Genomic DNA, 17,798 nt, shown 5'->3' with positions numbered 1-17,798 from the left:
CCATTTGGATAATTATTGACCGGCTCACCATCTTCTCACTTTTGGCCATCAAGATGACCAACTCCTTGGACAAGGTAGTAAGAATGTATATCCGAGAGATAGTTAGGTTACATAGAGTGCTAGTGACAATAGTATCCGATAGGGACCCCAGGTTCACATCTCGATTCTAGTCTAGTTTTCAACAAGTCATGGGAACAAAACTGTCTTTTAGTATTGCCTTCCACCCTCAAACCGATGGACAATCAGAAAGGACAATCTGTACAGTGGAGGATATGCTTCGAGCTTGTGTTCTTGACTTCGAAGGCCATTGGGATGATCATTTACCCTTAATAGAGTTCGTTTACTATAAAAGCTACCAAACAAGTATCAGCGTGCCTCCGTACGAGGTGTTATATGGCCGCCTATACAGATCACCGATCTGTTGGGAAGAAGTGGGTGATAGAAAATTGTTCAGTCCAGACCTTGTGGAGGAGACTACAACTAAAATAGTTAAGATCAGGAAGAACATCCAGACAACTCAGAGCAGTCAGAAGAGTTATGCAGATACCTAGAGGAATTTGAAATTTGAGAAAGGTGATTTGGTGTTCCTTAATATCACTCCTTTCAAGAAAATTAGTAGGTTTGGCAAGATGAAAAAACTAAATTCCTGATTTATTGCGCCATTTGAAATCTTAAACAAAATTGGCACCACCACCTACAGACTGGCACTACCTCCAGAACTATCCAGGGTTCATAATGTGTTTCATGTGTTCATGCTACACAAGTACAACCCGGGCCCCTCTTACGTCTTGGCCCACGAGTCCCTTTCACTCCATGAGGATCTATCCTATGAGAAGGTACCTGTGGGTATTGTGGACAGAAAGAGTAGAGTACTCCGCAACCGGAAAATTCTCTTCATTAAGGTCCTATGGCAGAATCACACATAAAGAGAAGCCACATGGGACCTAGAATCAGACTTCAGATGCAGTATCCCCAACTATTTGATTGAGTGAGAGAGAGACAAATTTGAGGGACTAAATTTCTTTCAAATGAGGGAGACTTGTAATATCCGAACCCGAAATTTAGCCCAGGATTAATTTTAAAAATTAAATTAATATATAAAAATAAAAATTTTAAACTTATAAATTTTTATTTAATATAAAATTCAAAAAAAAATAAATAAATGATGAAATTGAAAATAATTTTGGAAAAATGGAGTAAAATTTTCGGTGTTTGGGGGTGTTTTTGAAAGAAAATTAGAAACTATGAGTCAAAACGTAATTTAAAAAAAATACACCACGTAAAACCGTCGAGTCAGCAATTTCGACAAACTGGAGCGCGCCAGGTGGCAAGGCACGCTGACTCGGTGCCACGCAGGAGGCCACACTATCAATCCGCGTGCCCGCGATCGGACGGCCCGAATATGTTCTTACACGCATGGACAGTCTGGATCTGTTCTCTCCTCGAACGCAATCGGACAGTTACGATTAAATGTGATGAATGGTCCAAATTTATTTTCTATTTAAACGCGATCATACGGTCTAAATCAAATCGCAATTAACAGTCCAAATTCATTTTTTCTTTAAAGCGATCGGACGGTCGAGATCAAACGCGATGAACGGTCCATATTAAAGGAAGACGGGTATAAATATCTCACTTTACACTGAACCCTAACTCTAGCTGCCCGCCCCTCGTCGGAGAAGAAGAACCAGTCGCTGAAAAAAGGAGCCGACCGCCGCCCGCCACCGCGTCGGAGCCACTTCTGACCGCTAAAAAAAGTAAAAAAGATTATTTGCTCGAAATTTTATTTCGAACACCCCCATGATCAAATCTGAGCAAAAGGACCAGTGGATGAGTTAGAAACCGCGGCTAAACATGTTTTCTCGCAGTGATGAGTATAAAACCCATCGAAATTGGCCAAAACCAGCTGAAAACGGCTAGTCTAAGGTAAATCGCCACTCGAGCGGCAGTGACGCTGTGCTGGAATTTTAAAATTAGCCAAAAAAAAAGGTTTTTAACACCGATTCTAGGTTTTTTGGGGCATTTCTAGGTACTTAAAGTGTGTTTTAATCTCAGAAAAAAATTCAAAGAACCCGGGAGCCACGAGTAGACGCATCTGAAAGTTTAGTGTTTCGGACACCGATTCGAGTAAGAATTCCTCACCTTATTCCCTATTATGAAATTGAAATCTAATTATAAATAATACGGTATTTTGTAAAATTTAAAAAATTTCGATAATTAATTACGGATTACTAATGGAGCCAAAATCGGTTATTATTTACTGTTTATCATGTTTTAACTGATTGATTGATTTTACAGTTTTAAATGCATAATAATATACTGGAGTTGGTAAGGTAATTCAATTGTGTTTCCTTTATGCATGTATTACTTGTTTTGCGTGATTTACAGTTAAGTTGTGAAACTGGAAATTAAATGTAAACAGAAAATTGCTTGATTTAGTGAATAATTGAATGGTAACCTTACTGGATATCTTGAGAGATGGTGGACGGACCGGATACATAGGGAACCCTATCGTGAACGTTGTCTCATACTGGATGGGGTATCGAGAATTGGTATTTTGGCGCTCATATCGGACGATGTATTGAGGGATAGTATTTTTGGCACTCATACCGGACAGGGTATAGGGACGGCCTGTTAGTTAACAACGTTGAATAAGAATTTACGCATAGTGGAAACATTCCTATGAACCCATATAGATACTAGTAAACAAATAAAAAAAAGTTGTTGTTCTGGCTAATTGAAAATGAGGTTATGATGTTGTTTGTGTTATTACCTCTTAGATCGGTTTTGAAAATCTTACTACAGTAAGTATGCAATAAATGAATTTACTTAAATTAAGAGTTCCATTAGTTGTTTTTATGATTTTTACTAACCTTCATTTCTGTATCGGTGAGTAGTGTGATACTCTTACTAGACTAATGTACCTCACACTTTCATTAACCATTTCAGATCAAGAGAACCAAGATCCAGATCCTGATCAATAAGGGAGTTGTAAATAGTTCACCACATAGACTCCCTTCAAATGCTAGTAAATGTCGTCCTATGACACCTATTTGCTTACTTTTCATTTATTTTTTGATTTTTCGCTAGTTCTTTTAGAAAAGTCATTCTCGTATTTCTATTAAGTATTCTAAATTATTGTGTAAGGAATGTAAACTCTAACTCTATCATTTCGCTTCCGCATTTAATTTATAATTTATTTTCTTTTAAGTCTCGGGTTATTACATACATAATGTGAAAACATACTTCTTCTACATCTTGATATATGGATGTATGTATTACCTACACCATATGGGATAAATAGTCTAAGCCTTGATACAGGGAGATATATATCACCTACACCATGTGAATTAGATATAGTTATGAGTCTTGTTATAAGAATATACTGTAGTTGTAATTATAAAAACCTTAGAATTTTTTTTTTGAATGTTTTGCTAATACTTAATGTAAATTATCCTAGATGTTTAAAATGAAATGAAATTATTTTACAGCATAAGTTTCTTTACTATGTACCAAGTATATTTTTGGTACAATTAGTAAATTCTATTTAATCCAATTAGTTTGATTTTTAGATAGTTCATTAAGTTGTGAGCTGACTCCATCTTCTTTTCTTACATATTTTGAAGTATAGATTACAAAAAGGTACTTGAAATATATAAGTGGCTGAGGTCCCGAATTAAATAATTAAAATATTTTAGTTAAAATTTTGCACTTTGATTAAAATTTTTGAGTTTTGAGAAAAAGTTTTAATTAAAAGGGCTTATTGATTATTAAATTTTCAAGATTGTTTTAGTTAGGCTTAAGATTTCTTTGATGTTCGCATATTTTACAGCATTTTTTCATCAATGTGGGTTATAGTAATGTGCCCAACTCTGGATTTCAAGCGGTACATATAAAAATCCAGCTGATGTGGTGATAAAGATTGTAACTTGAGACGAGCACTAATAACATACCAATGCAAAAGGACTAAGCTCCAAGTGATTCGTGAGGAGCATACATTCTCCACATGGACTGGAGACGGAGGAGTGTGTTAAGTGGGTCTAATCCACATTAAACACAATAGGAAACATGTATACATATACATGTGTGAAAGTGTACGTGTGTACAGGAGTAGTTTTCTTTTTGGGATTTGGTATGTGTGTTTTCCTATAGGATTGTGAATGTAAAATGAGTAGAAAATTTGAAAAAATAAAATAAAATGAAGAGGGTTGGTATTATGAGATACACAACCAACAACACATGACATGAAAAAAAAAAGATAATAATAAGAGAGCTTCAGTAGTAGGAAAATTAATTCTGGGTTTGTGCAAACCAAGAAAAAAATATTAGGATTCTTTTATTTTTTAATTAGCTTTTTGGGTATTATCAAAAATTAGCGAATATTTATAATTTAAGAATATTAAAAAATTATTTCTCTACTATTTATCTCCAAATAGAGAGATTTATATTGGGTTAACTAGGAAAATAAATTTAGATGTTTCTTGATCGTAAAATTTAGATTTGAAATTAATTTGAAATTATTTATATTTATTAATTTCGTGATAATAGATTTGATTCAAAATTTATCTTATGATTTTTTTTTCTATATTAGATGATTTTTCATTTAAAAATTTTGTTTTCTTTTTTTTTTTTTTTGTACTTGTTATTTTCTGCCGTGTGATTAAATTTTTTTATAATTATATTTAATTAAATATATAAATTAATATTATTCAAAATACAAGAACTATTTCATACAACTCTCTTGGAGATATAATCTTTTTTATTTGTATCGCAAATTGTGAAAGTTAGTTTTATATAGTGAATCTGCAGGTATGATGATAGATGATATTTTTCATGGTGATGATTTGTTAAGAAGCTTAGGTTACAATCTTACCATGTGTAAATCAAGATTTTAGTCTTTCCTAGGCTCACATTTTGTCATGAATGGATGATTAAGTCGATGATCAAGTATGCCAACATTGCTGGACATGAGCTGTGTATTTTCCTTGTTACTTTTGTTGTATATAGGTATGGTGGTATATATATATATATATATATTCACGGTAAATTAAATAATATTTTCCGTCCTAATATATGCAAGTTAAACAAAAAGGAAAGCAAATTAAATAATATTAAAAAGATCAAAAATCATGTATGTTTAATTTGCTCCCAAAAACCAATTCTCTACATATATCATAACTTTTCCCTAGCTAAATAAAACAAAAACAAGAATTAAAGAAATGGGTTTGACGTACTATGTCATTTGCTTCTGATGTTGCACCACCAAAACAGACGCTTTAGTATCAAGATCCGGTGAAGCAAGCAGATCTCCAATGACACCCAGCTCTGGAAACTCTCTCCATTCTTCAAGACCTAGTTTAAAGCAACTTTTCATATCATCACTTTTCCCAACTATAAAGAATTCGAACTCATCCACCAAAGATCTAAGCATGGAAGCCACCTCAATCCCATCTTTCACAGTCTCCTCCATGTACCTGATATTATTACTTTCTATCTTATTTTGCCTCATATCTCTTAGTTCTGTGGAATCAAGCATACTGTTCCAATCATTGATGTTAGCACTTCCCTCCATGGATGAACAGAATCTTAGGACAGTCATCTCGATTCTTGAGTCTTTTGCCATGCGTCTGGCTAATACCAGTGCTTCTCTATCATCTTTTCCTCCGAAGAAGACCATACACATTTTACAAGATCTGAAAGATGATTCCTCCAAGCTTCTGCGACCTAATCGTTTACGGTCAACGAGAATGGCAACTGAGCAAGGTGCTCTTCCAAGGACGCTGCAATTTAGGGTTCTTATCGTGTTGCTCTCTGATATAACAGCTGATCCATCGAGTGACCATGTTCGATGAAATGGGAGGATAATAAGTGAGGTGAGTTTGTCAAGGGCAAGCATGCAAGTATCCTCGTACATGTGTTCAGGTGCGGAGACTGATGTAAACAAATTCACATTAACTGAATCCCAGTAATTTGATCGAAATGAGTTGAAGGAGATTATTACGTTTTCAGAATAAGAGCGAGCACCCACTGATTTGCTCTGCATTTGATGAGAAATGAAGAGAGGAGTAGCCTGACCAGACAGCTCGATAAGATGCAGAATGTTTACATCAAGCGGGCTTTCTTTTGTTGGATATGAGGCTTCGAGGAGATTAATGATGGGGATTATATTGTCGAGTCTATGAATGCATGCAAGGATTCTTAGCTCCGAGTTTGGTTTTAAATGAAGCATGTCTCTTTTCTGATAGCCTGCATATTTTCTTGATGGATCGTAAAGGAATTGAACCAAGATCGGTAGAATGTAAGATGTTACCATGAAGAAAAGTATGATTGTGGTGAAAGAATCTTTCTTCACAATCTGTAAAGAAGTCCATTCGGAAATATTAGTTAATGATACAAGAGACTAAAAGTAGGCTAAGAAAGGATGTGTGTGTGTGTGTGTGTGTGTGTGAGTGTGTGTGTGTGAGTGTATGTGTGTATATATGTATATATTTACGTACATTCAAGTCGTGCGTGAAAGCATAGGAGGCTAACTCAACAGTGCCCTTGTAGTTCATAATAAGTGAAAGTGCAGCAGCATCCTTCCAGGGCATCCTGAAAGCTATGCAGGACATCAAACACGTAAAAAACTTTGCTGCAAATGCCACAAGGATCAAGTTTAATCGACGGAAATTTCTTGCTAATTTCATGTCGACATTCATGGAAGATGAAGTGATAAAGAAAGGCAACCAGACACCATTGATGAAGCAGTCAAACTTGTCAATCAAAGCAGATCCCAGAGGTGGTCCAGCGGGAAGAGCCAAACCCAGGATATAAGGACCAAAGGGAAGAAACTGTTCAAACATAGCCCAGTAAACTCCAGAAGCAAACACAGCAGCAAGAATGACGTATATATATATCTTCCTCACAGGTCTACCTTCAGGTGTTCTTCCAATTATCCAAAACATGGCGGGACGCCAAATAAAGACAGCGAAAAGTAGGAAAGCAGCCATTGCTGCCAAGTCAATCCATCCATTTTGGGCATTAGAAATACCGAGTTTGATGCAGTTGAAGATGAGTGAAAGTTGCAGACCAACCATGTCACTGACAAAGGCAGAAGACATTCCGAGTCGACCCAGCTCCGAATTCTGCATCCCCAAATCGTTGATGAGAGAAATAATGACTGGGAAAGCTGAGAGGGATTGAATGAAAAGAATGAAGACAGATTCGTCAAGGCTGGTGAAGAATTTGTTGAACTCAGAAGGAAAAGATAACTGGCTGACAATAACGGGGCCTAGAACAGATGAAATTCCAAGAACTGCAGCCTTCCCTTTGGTTCCAAACATTATGCCCCAATCCATTTTCACTCCCATTAGAAACCAATACATGGTGTAACCAAATGATCCCATTGTTCCAATTACGTTTTTCCTGTAATCTTGGGGGAAGAATATGTTTTGAAACTTTTCGTTGCTGTGGAAAAATACAAGACTCAGCAAAACACCACCCTGGTAATCAATCAATTATTCAAACTCATAAACACATATTTATATCATATTGTAAAAATAAAAATTCTGAAAAGAAAAAGAAAAGATATTCACGTACTGCAATCTGAGAGGTGAAACGAGACATTCTGGCACTCTTGCAAATGTAATAAATGGCTTGCCATGTAATGAAAATGAAGATCATAAACATCTCTAAAATGGGCAAAGAATACTGCCAAATGTCCTTGGCCTTTTCAGAATTCTCCATCTTTGCCCATAGTCCAAACGAATTCACCTTCGCTGGAAGCTCCACGCATTCTTTGTTCGGGATAATGGAAATCATTCTGATTGATCTTCAAATTATATCTATAATGAATGAATTATGAATTCATATATAAGTTTACACCTCCAAAACTAATCAAAAATTATTATAGCTTATATATATACACACAATATATATATACTGATAATTTGTTAATGAAACTTCATTTTAACTGGAGCTGTTACCAACTTATACTGTCCTCTTAAACATTATTTCTGTTGTGCTGCTGTTCGTTTCTTTTCTCTCATGCACAAAATGTTATTTGCAATACGTTTTTTGTTATTAAATTTTCTTTTAATTAATTACTAGTTAATAATTTTTTATCACACAAAATGTCTATTAAAAGTAAAAAGATGCTGTATTTTATACTCTCCATTTCTTATTTTAACCAACTTTCTCAAAAACACGATTTCTTTTTCCCTGCAAATTTGTTCTCTAATTTTAATTACTATGCAACTTAACTCATTTGCTTTTAATTGTGTAAACATTTATGTGAATATTGAGTTTAGAATATGTTGAAGAGATTGTTTTAATTAATATGATATATTTAACAGTATTTAGATAAACTAAATTAACTCAAAAAACAAAAAAAAAAAAAAACAAAAGTAAACAAGTTTAGTCTTTTCATAAAATAACCAATATATATTTTTAAAAAATAAAAATAAATAAATAAATTTTGCAAATATACTAGAACACCACCATTTAATATATTGATGAAAGGAAAACCAAAAGGCACAACTCACTTTGTTACAATATAATCATGAACTCACTCCAATGGCAAAACTTAAACCTCTAGCAAATTTTCGCATTTGAATCACCCTCAATGAAGAGCTTCATGTTACTTTGACATATATGCCCTCGATTGCCTTAAGTATTAGAATCGACCTTGTTTTACCCCTATTTTAATGCATCAATGTCGAACTTTAGTTTATTAGGTAGAATTATCATCTAATCTATAAATTGTACTTGTGTTAGATTTCTACTCTCATCACATATTTATAATAAGAAAATAGGTAGTAAATTAATACAATATTTTTATTATTTTTTTATTAGAGACTTGACTCACAATATTAAGTTTGATTCACACTAAATTTTTTACCTCTCCGACAGTTGAGTATTTGTTTCTACACACCTTTTTATTTTTAACAAAATAAATTAACTAGATAGCTATTATCTTTTTTTTTTTTTTTTGGGAATTTCCTTAAGAATTGCCGGATGCCATAATAAAAATAACGAATATCCCTAGAACAAACCCATGAAATTCCATAAGATAAACACAAGCTCCACACCGACCATATTTCTTGGCATTTTAGGAAAATATTGAGTATTTTACTCTAAATCCTCTATACGAGAAATACACTTGTTTGGGACTTCTAATATGCAATGACAACAATGTGAGACTTCAATTACAGTTAGTACATGCCCCTTTAATAATTCTCAGCAAAGGCCTTCACTTTACATGATAATTAGATGATAATTGTCAACTAAACTCCTTATGATATTCTTTTACTTGTTATGACTATTAATAAACTTAACATTATCATAATCTTGCTAAATTAGAACCATTTTAAATATTGTTAGTACCTTGTGTCTCTTTTTTCTTGTTCTTTTTCCTTTTAATAATGTATTTCTCTAAACTTTTTTTTTTATTGCAGTATACATTGTAAATAAATTATGATTAATTATCATTACTCATTAAGCCAAAGAATTCTTAATTTTTTAAAATAAAAATAAAAATTCATGTGGATCAAATCACAATGGGCTGGAGGTGGAAAATGAGCCACCTTCTATTACACTATACCTAAACTGGTATGGAAATAATATGTGATTTGTACCATAATCTAAATGTATATACTCTCTAACACTGATACAATCTGGAAAATTTGTTTAATAAATTCTTATTTTAAAGTAGTATTACAATATAAACATATTAAGAGGATATTACCTAAATGATCTTTCTAGACCTAGTTAGTATAACAGTTCTTTTTCTTTAGAAAATAATTATATATAAACTTTTTGGGAAATAAGGAGGGAATATGAGATTTAGAGGTAAAAAAACTCAAAATTCACTTGCGTATCAACCAAAATTTCTTTTATTTTTCATTTGGTTTTTAATATAATTCTCTTTATTAAAAATATTTTGTGAGTGTTTAATATGTTTATAAGATAAAGTATATATTACTAAAAAAACTCTCAAATAGAGAAATTTAATTAATATCATAATTTTCGTTAAACATACTAACTAAGTCATAGAAAAATTAATTTGAAGTGAGCAAGTTAAAAGTTTTTTATGTGATTTTGGTCAATTTTAAAATCTCAAAAACACATTATTTAAGGTGCTTTTTGAATAGATATAGTCTTTTAGAATAAACATGGATATAAAGCTAGCTACTGTATATTCTAATCATTTCTGCATTATTCGAATAATAAAAAGAGTTTTCTTCTTCTCCCTCATTTCTAGTGTTTCTTCTTTCCCAATTATGGTTTTATGGTATCAGAGTGCAATTGTTGCACTATAATGAATTTTTGGAAATCTTTCAGTCTTTTATTTTCTTGCTACTAAAGTTTCTAAAATTTTATGTTATCTATTGATTGCTTTCTTCACTAAAAGTGTATTCTTTCAAAGTTTTTTCGTATTTTAAATATACAATATAGCTTTAGGAAGTGGCAAATCTACCATTGATGATCCCTTAGGTACTTATTTCTACCATCATCCTATCAACCTCAGCCTAGTATTAGTATCACAATAATTAACATGAGATAACTATGCTTCATTAACCAAAACTATGATAAATGCTTTTTCAGTCAATAAGCTAGGATTAATAAACGGTTCAATCTCAAGGCTTAATGATGGGTGATGAAAATATATTTAATTCATGGATCCAAAAATAGTAACATTTTTATTTCATAGATTCTAAATTTGGTTTCAGAAAAGATTTTTTCTAACTTTATATACATATTTACATGTTAAATTAATTATTGAAGTAATTAATGAACTAATTAGGAACTTCTTTTTCAATACCCCTTCCCTTATTTCTCTTCCTTTTATTTCTCCTTTCTTCATCACACAACTCGTCTCCCTATTCTACTTGTTTTTCTTCCTTGATTTCGCGTCTTTATATCAAATTTGAGACACTTCTATGATGTTTCATAGTTCCTATCATGTAAAAGTGTGTATACATAAATGGCATTATTAGCAGAAAATGAAAAACAAGTTTTGACATAATACTAAACAATAGATTTGTAAAAAGGTTTTTATTTGCTCTACCAATAATTCACAACGGTGATCTTTAAGAAAAAACTTACTACTTTTATGAGGAATAAGAGAATGGTGCTTCTTCACTCTTCTCATTGTTCTTCTTCGCATTCCTCATCATTTTCATGACATAAAAAACAATTGAGTCACGATTGATCATTAGAGTGATCATTGCCAACACCTAGTAGACTAATTCCATATAGTAAGGTAACATTTATTCTCTGAGTTTTTTTTTTTTATAATTCTATTTGGTCGATGAGACAATAAGTAAAAAAATTTTCTTTTAATAAATGTATTTGATCTATCAGAAAGTCCAAAAAAATAAAACAAAAGGACAAATAATGATGTCTTATTAAATTAATTAAATTACAAAAATGAGTAGTATTATTCAAATTTAAGAAAGACTTTTATATTTTTAATTTTTTTAAAAATAATATAAAAATAATTGAGTCTTGATGTATTAAATTATGCAAATTTTTATATTTTATTCAAATAAGGTGTGATGCCCCTATTCTCCCTTGGAGGAGTTACAGTCGTTTAACACTATTTACACAATGAAAATGCAATACGTAAAAAATTTATAGATCTACCTCTTAACCACATTATAATACTACTTATAATACATGAGGTTCGTAAGATATAGTCAAAATAAAAGAAATACTCGTTCGGTTACAAAATATAAATTTTCATCACGGGTGCTTATTTTGTTCCTTTTTTATCTGGTTAAGAGGTTTGATCCTCCTGATCTAAAACTAAATCCTCTTTATCTGAAAATTTGATAAAATTAAATGGAATGAATTTTTCATTCACCCAGTAAGTATAAGAAATAATTTACATCTTAAGTATTTGACATACAGGCAAATAATCAATCAAATATATAAATATTTTCTTTTCATTTTTATTTGAAAAATATGAAATGTATAAAATTTTAATATTTCTAATTTATCCCTCATTATCCCCCTAACTTCTATCTATCCTTCTAGATCTCGCTAAGTTTAAGTTTATCCCTTAAAATCTCCCTAGATTCAATTTATCCCCTAAAATCCCCCTAGGTCAAATTTTATCCCTCAAAATCTCCCTAAGTTCATTTTATCCCCCAAATTCTCCATAGGTTTCATTTATCCCTCAAAATCCCCCTAGATTACATTTTATCCCTAAAAATTTCCTAGATTACATTTTATCCCTTAAAATTCCCTTAGATGACATTTTACCCCACAAAATCACTCTAAGCTAAATTTTATACTCAGTGTTCCTTAAGCCATATCTATCCCTCAAAATCACAATCAGAATTTCTCGCAATTCATGGCTAAATTGATGTATCTGTAACTCCTCAATGCGTATCCTTGATTCTCGCTTTACCTCAACTCAATTATCTATTTATAATTATTAAAATTTTAAATTTTTATTTGAGATTAAACAGTTATATCTATTATCCACCTAGTACATTGTAGTATCAATATTCACATTATCACAAGGGCAAGCACACACATAAAAAAAAACATGCAAATTGATCACAATAGTCCGTCACCAAGTGACGCAGAACATAACACACATCCCAACCATGTTTAAAAAGGATTTCATCCACCTAAGGATAAGGTTCAACACATCGCTGAATTTCAGTTATACCAATCTTAAACGAATTATCTCTAAGTTTTCGCTTCTTTCTGTTTTTGTATTGTTTTCTTTTTCTTTCTATTCTAGTTAATATTAGTATTTTCTTTCCTTTTATTTTACACATTCAAATTTCTACCCATTTCTCACCTTTTCTCTTCCTAATTAAGTTTTCTTAATTTGATTAGGTTATAAATCTATTTATTTGTTAATGTTAGTTTTCTTTTATTTCATTCTTGGTAATTTGTTTGTGAATTTGTTGTTGTTGGTATTATTACTATTATCTAGTTTTATGATTTATGTATATTATTATATTTTTACATATCATATTATATTATATATATTTTATTTTCCACATTTAACTTATTTTATTCCTAATTTACTTCTAGTCTTTTTAATTCATAATTTTTGCCTAAGTTTTTTTTTCCATCTAAATTCTCTTTCTTTTCTTATTCCTTAAAATTTTCTCCCACACTCCATCTACAATTTTTTGCATCCTCTAATTTTCTTCAACATATATTACATTCATAATATCCTAATTTTAGCAATCATGCATCAAGACATTGAATCAAGCAAATGGAAAAGATTTAATTTGGAAAAAATGCCAAAACATACCCATATTGGACTTTTTTTAGCAATTTAAACTGCATAGAATAAGTTCAAAATTGGTATCTCAATCCAGCCAGTGAACCCTTATTCACTTACAAATAATTTTCATTTTTAATTTATGAAAACGGTTAAAATTCAATGAAATGAAGACTTTGGGGTACTTATTAATTATGCTTACAATTTTGAAGTGCCAAGAAATTAAATCAAGCTCCAAAGATGTCTCTAAAGTTGAAAAAAAAAATTTACATGGAAAACACTCTTCTCGGGTTAGTGACAAACCTGCGACTTGTATACAATTTTTCATACATGTAACATTTAAGTTTTAATTTATTTTGATTACATATGCATTCTGCAATATGCAATCTATCTCGAAGACATTTAATTGAATTAAAAATAAAGAAAAAAAAAATCATAGAACATCATCTTTGAAGATCCGAGTTTGATCATCCTCTGCAGGTCGTCGGGTCACTAGAAAACCCGTCAAGATTTTGCGATTTCTAGCTTTGGGTGGCCATGATCGCCTTCTTTTTGTGATTTCCTCTCTTTTCGGCACATTTTCTCTCTTTTCTCCGCCAAAAACGGTGATTCCTGGCTCTCTCCCTCTCTCTTTTTCTTATTCTATCTCTTCTTTCCCTTCTTCTCTGACACGTTTGGTCGATTGGGGTAAGGAACAGTTGAAAAATTTTCTCTTCAGTGAATCTAAACCACACGATTGTGGCACACGTGGCTGTGTGCAATCCCTTGGATGCAGTTTCATTAATGGCAAAACTATAATATTGTCACGCGTGATTCTCAGCCTTTAGATTGCAATCTCTTTTTATTAGGATTGTTCGTGCGTGTGGTCATTGGATCGCTTTAGAACGTATGCAAGTTGTTCAATTGTCATCTTGTGTGTACATCGTTGGATCGAAATCATTACCTTTACATGCTTGGGAGTTGTCCAATCCATTCCCCATGCTCATCACTGTTAGATCAACCCTACATGGGCAGGACCATTTGATTGGTTGACCATGAAGTGCCCACGTGGCTGACCACGGGTGCGGTCAACTGGCACACAGCATTCCCCTGTTGATCTGCCACCATGTCATCCATCTAGGTGGCTCGTTTTTCTGGAATCACATTAAGTCTTAGATTTTGCATTTTCTTTACATTTTGGCCCCTAAATCCATTTTTAAAATTACAAAGGGCCCCAAATTGATTAAATTTTATTCAATTTAGTCCCTAATTAAATTTTTTACATATTTAGGAGTAAATTTTAATTTTATTTATTTTTCTTAAGGTTTATTTTATGCATAATTTATTTAATTAAATGTAACAAAATAAATTTATACTATTAATTATTTTAAATATTTACTTTTTATGTGGTGTTAGATAAGGCCTATAAATAGAAAAAAAAATCTTAATTAAATAAATGAAGATATTATTATCTTTATTTATTTGTTTAATAGTATCTTTTTCCTTTTTGAAAGAAAGAATTTTACAATATCATTAATTTATAATCAATAAGAAATTTATTTCTTTATTTTAAAAACACATCACCGACTAATACTAATTTAAGTAATATCTTTAAATTACAATTGCTTATATATAAGTTTGAATAGTTTTGAATTATATAATTTAAAATAATAGGAGATCTAAAATGAATTTTTTTTTATTGGAACCATAAGGTGGATAGAAAGAGTCAAACTTCAGAGTTTTTGCTTTACAAAGGAAATATAAAGACCCGAAACTTAAAAGAGAATAAAGTCATAAATTTAAATGCGGAAGCGAAATAATAGAGTTTAGAATTTATATTACTTACACAATAATTTAGAATGTCCAATAGGGTTACGGGAATGTCCCTTCTAAAAGAATAAATAAAAATCAAATGAATAAACAAAAGACAATGTACTGAGCATTTTTAAGATAACCTTCACTAACTTTTCAAGAAAGTCTGGGTGGTGAACTATTTACAACCCTTTTGTTGATCGGGATCTGGGTGTTAGTCCTCTTAATCTGAAATAGTTAATGAAAATGTGAGCTACACTAGTCCAGTAAGAATATCACACTACTCACCGATACAGAAACTAAAAGATCGGTAAAAATCATAAAAACAACCAATTGAGCTCTTCATTTAAATAAATTCATTTATCATAAGAAAAATCATTTATTGCATATATTTACCGTTGCAAGATTTCCACAATCGACTTATAGAGACAATAACGTAAATAACATACCAATCTCATTTTCAAGTGAGCTATAACAATAACTCTCTCTTTTTATTTGCCTACTGAAATTCCTAGGGGACCATAGGGATATCCCACTATGTGTAAACCAATATCCAACATTGTCAACTAACCGGCCGTCCCCATACCTCATTCGATATGAGCACAAAAAATTCCTCAATACATCATCCAGCATGAGGGTGAATCGTCCCCATACCCTGTCCGGTATGAGGCAACGTTCACGGTAGAGTTTCCTATGTATTCAGTTCGTCCACCATCTCCTAAGATATACAGTAAGAATATCATTCATTAATTTACATGACCAAACAATTTTTCGTTTGCATATTAATTGTCAATTTCACAAATCAACTGTAAATCACGTAAGACAATTAATATATATATATATATATATCAAGGAAGCATAATTGAATCACTTAACCATTCTAGTATATCATCATGTATTTAAAGCTGTAAATTCAACAATCAGTTAAACAAGACAATAAATAAATGACTAACCAATTTCTGGCTCCATTGATAACTTGTAATTCAAAAAAATTTAAATTACATAAAATATCATATTACCGATTATTAAGCTTCAATTCTATAACAGAAAATAAGGTAAGGGATTCTTACCTGAATCCGTGTCCAAAATACCGAACTTTCTGCTGTGCCTACTGGCGGTCCTCGAGTCTCTTGAATTTTCCTGCAGAGATTAACACTCACTTCACGTACCTTAAAATACCTCAAAAACCTCAAAATCAGTGTTAAAAACTCTTTTTAGCAAATTTTAAATTTTCAGTACAGCGGCAATGTCGTGCTCCGGCAACGGCACCGCCGCTTGCGGCGGCAGTTCGCCACAGCCTAGCCGTTTTCGGTAAGTTTTTACTGGTTTCAGCCGATTTTATTCCCATTCCTCCGAGAAAATACGTTAGGGGGCCTCGGTTGGCCAAAAAAAGTTTAAAAAAACAAAAACTTACCAGCAACGAAATTTTTCGGTGAGACAGCTCCGTCGACTCACCTTCACAGCTGGGCATTTTTTTTCGATCAACCTATAGAAAATAAAACGATGAACACAGTGTTGAAAAAATTGTATAAAACAGGAAGGGGAATGGGTTCATTGGAAGCAGTTTTTGGGTTTTACCCGCAACAGCGCCACCAGACTTTATCCATAATTTTCAGCTCATTCACCATTTTTTTTCTCTGATTTGACCATGGGGGTGCTCGGAATAAAACTCCAAGCAAATAGGAAAATTTTTACATTTTTTAGCAATCGGAGGTGGCTCTGGCGCGGCGGCGGGCGGCGATCGACTCCCTCCTCCAGCAACTGGTCCTTCTTCTCCTGCAGGAGACTAGAGGCTAGGGTTTGGGTTCGGTGTGATGCGAGATATTTATACTCGTCTCGCATTAATCTGAGTCGTTCATCGTGTTTGATCTCGATCGTCTGATCTCTTTTAAAGAATAAATGAATCTACATCGTTCGTCACAATTTGATTTCGATCGTACAATCACGTTTAAAGAGAAAACGAATCTAAACCGTTCATCGTATTTAATCGTGACCGTCCGATCGTGCCTGAGAAAGGAACGCATCCAGAGTGTCCACTTGCGCGGGAATGCTTCTGGGCCATCCGATTGAGATGCACGTGGATCGCCAGCGTGGTCTCCCACATGGCACTGAGTCAGCGTACCTTGCCACACGGGTGCGCTCCGGTTCGTCAAGGCTGTTGACCGGGCGGTCCTACATGGCACAATTTTTTTAATTGTATTTTGAGCCTCAGTTTCTAATTTTTCTTTCAAAAATATCATCTGAACCCAAATTTTCACCTTTTTTTCTCAAAATTATTTTCAATTTTGTCCTCAATCTATTTTTTTCCATAATTCATATTAAATTTAATTTTTATTAATTTTAAAATTATATTTTTATACATTTTTAAATTTTAAATTAATCCCGATCCAAATTCTGGGACCGGGTATTATAACTCTCATCTCCTTAAAAGAAATTTGGTATCGCAAATTTGTCTCCTTCTCACTCAATCAAACAGTTGGGGATACTGGGTTCTGAAGTCTGACTCTAGCTCCCATGTGACCTCTCTCTATGTGTGATTCTTTCATAGGACCTTAACGAAGGAAATTTCTTTGTTGCGGAGTACTCTACTCTTTTGGTCCACAATGCCCACCGGTACCTCCTCATAGGATAGATCCTCCTTGAGCGAAAGGGCTCGTGGGCCAAGATGTAAGATGGGTCCGAGTTGTACTTGCGTAGCATGGACACATGAAACATATTATGGACTCTAGATAGTTCTAGAGGTAGTACCAGTCTGTAGGTGGCAGTACCAATTCTG

The 17,798-nt window shown here is 32.8% G+C and overlaps 1 pseudogene; it reads right to left on the bottom strand.

Moving 5' to 3' along the window:
• Nucleotides 1-5,233: 5,233 nt before the first annotated feature.
• On the bottom strand, nt 5,234-7,800 carry LOC110824596 (cation/H(+) antiporter 4 pseudogene; annotated as a pseudogene).
• Between the last annotated feature and the right edge of the window lie 9,998 nt (nt 7,801-17,798).

The sequence above is a fragment of the Carica papaya genome, chromosome 2, assembly GCF_054855325.1.
Source record: "Carica papaya isolate Zhongbai chromosome 2, ASM5485532v1, whole genome shotgun sequence".
Lineage (NCBI taxonomy): Eukaryota > Viridiplantae > Streptophyta > Magnoliopsida > Brassicales > Caricaceae > Carica > Carica papaya.
The sequence above is the reverse complement of the archived record's forward strand: the minus strand, read 5'-3'. Positions and strand labels throughout refer to the sequence as shown.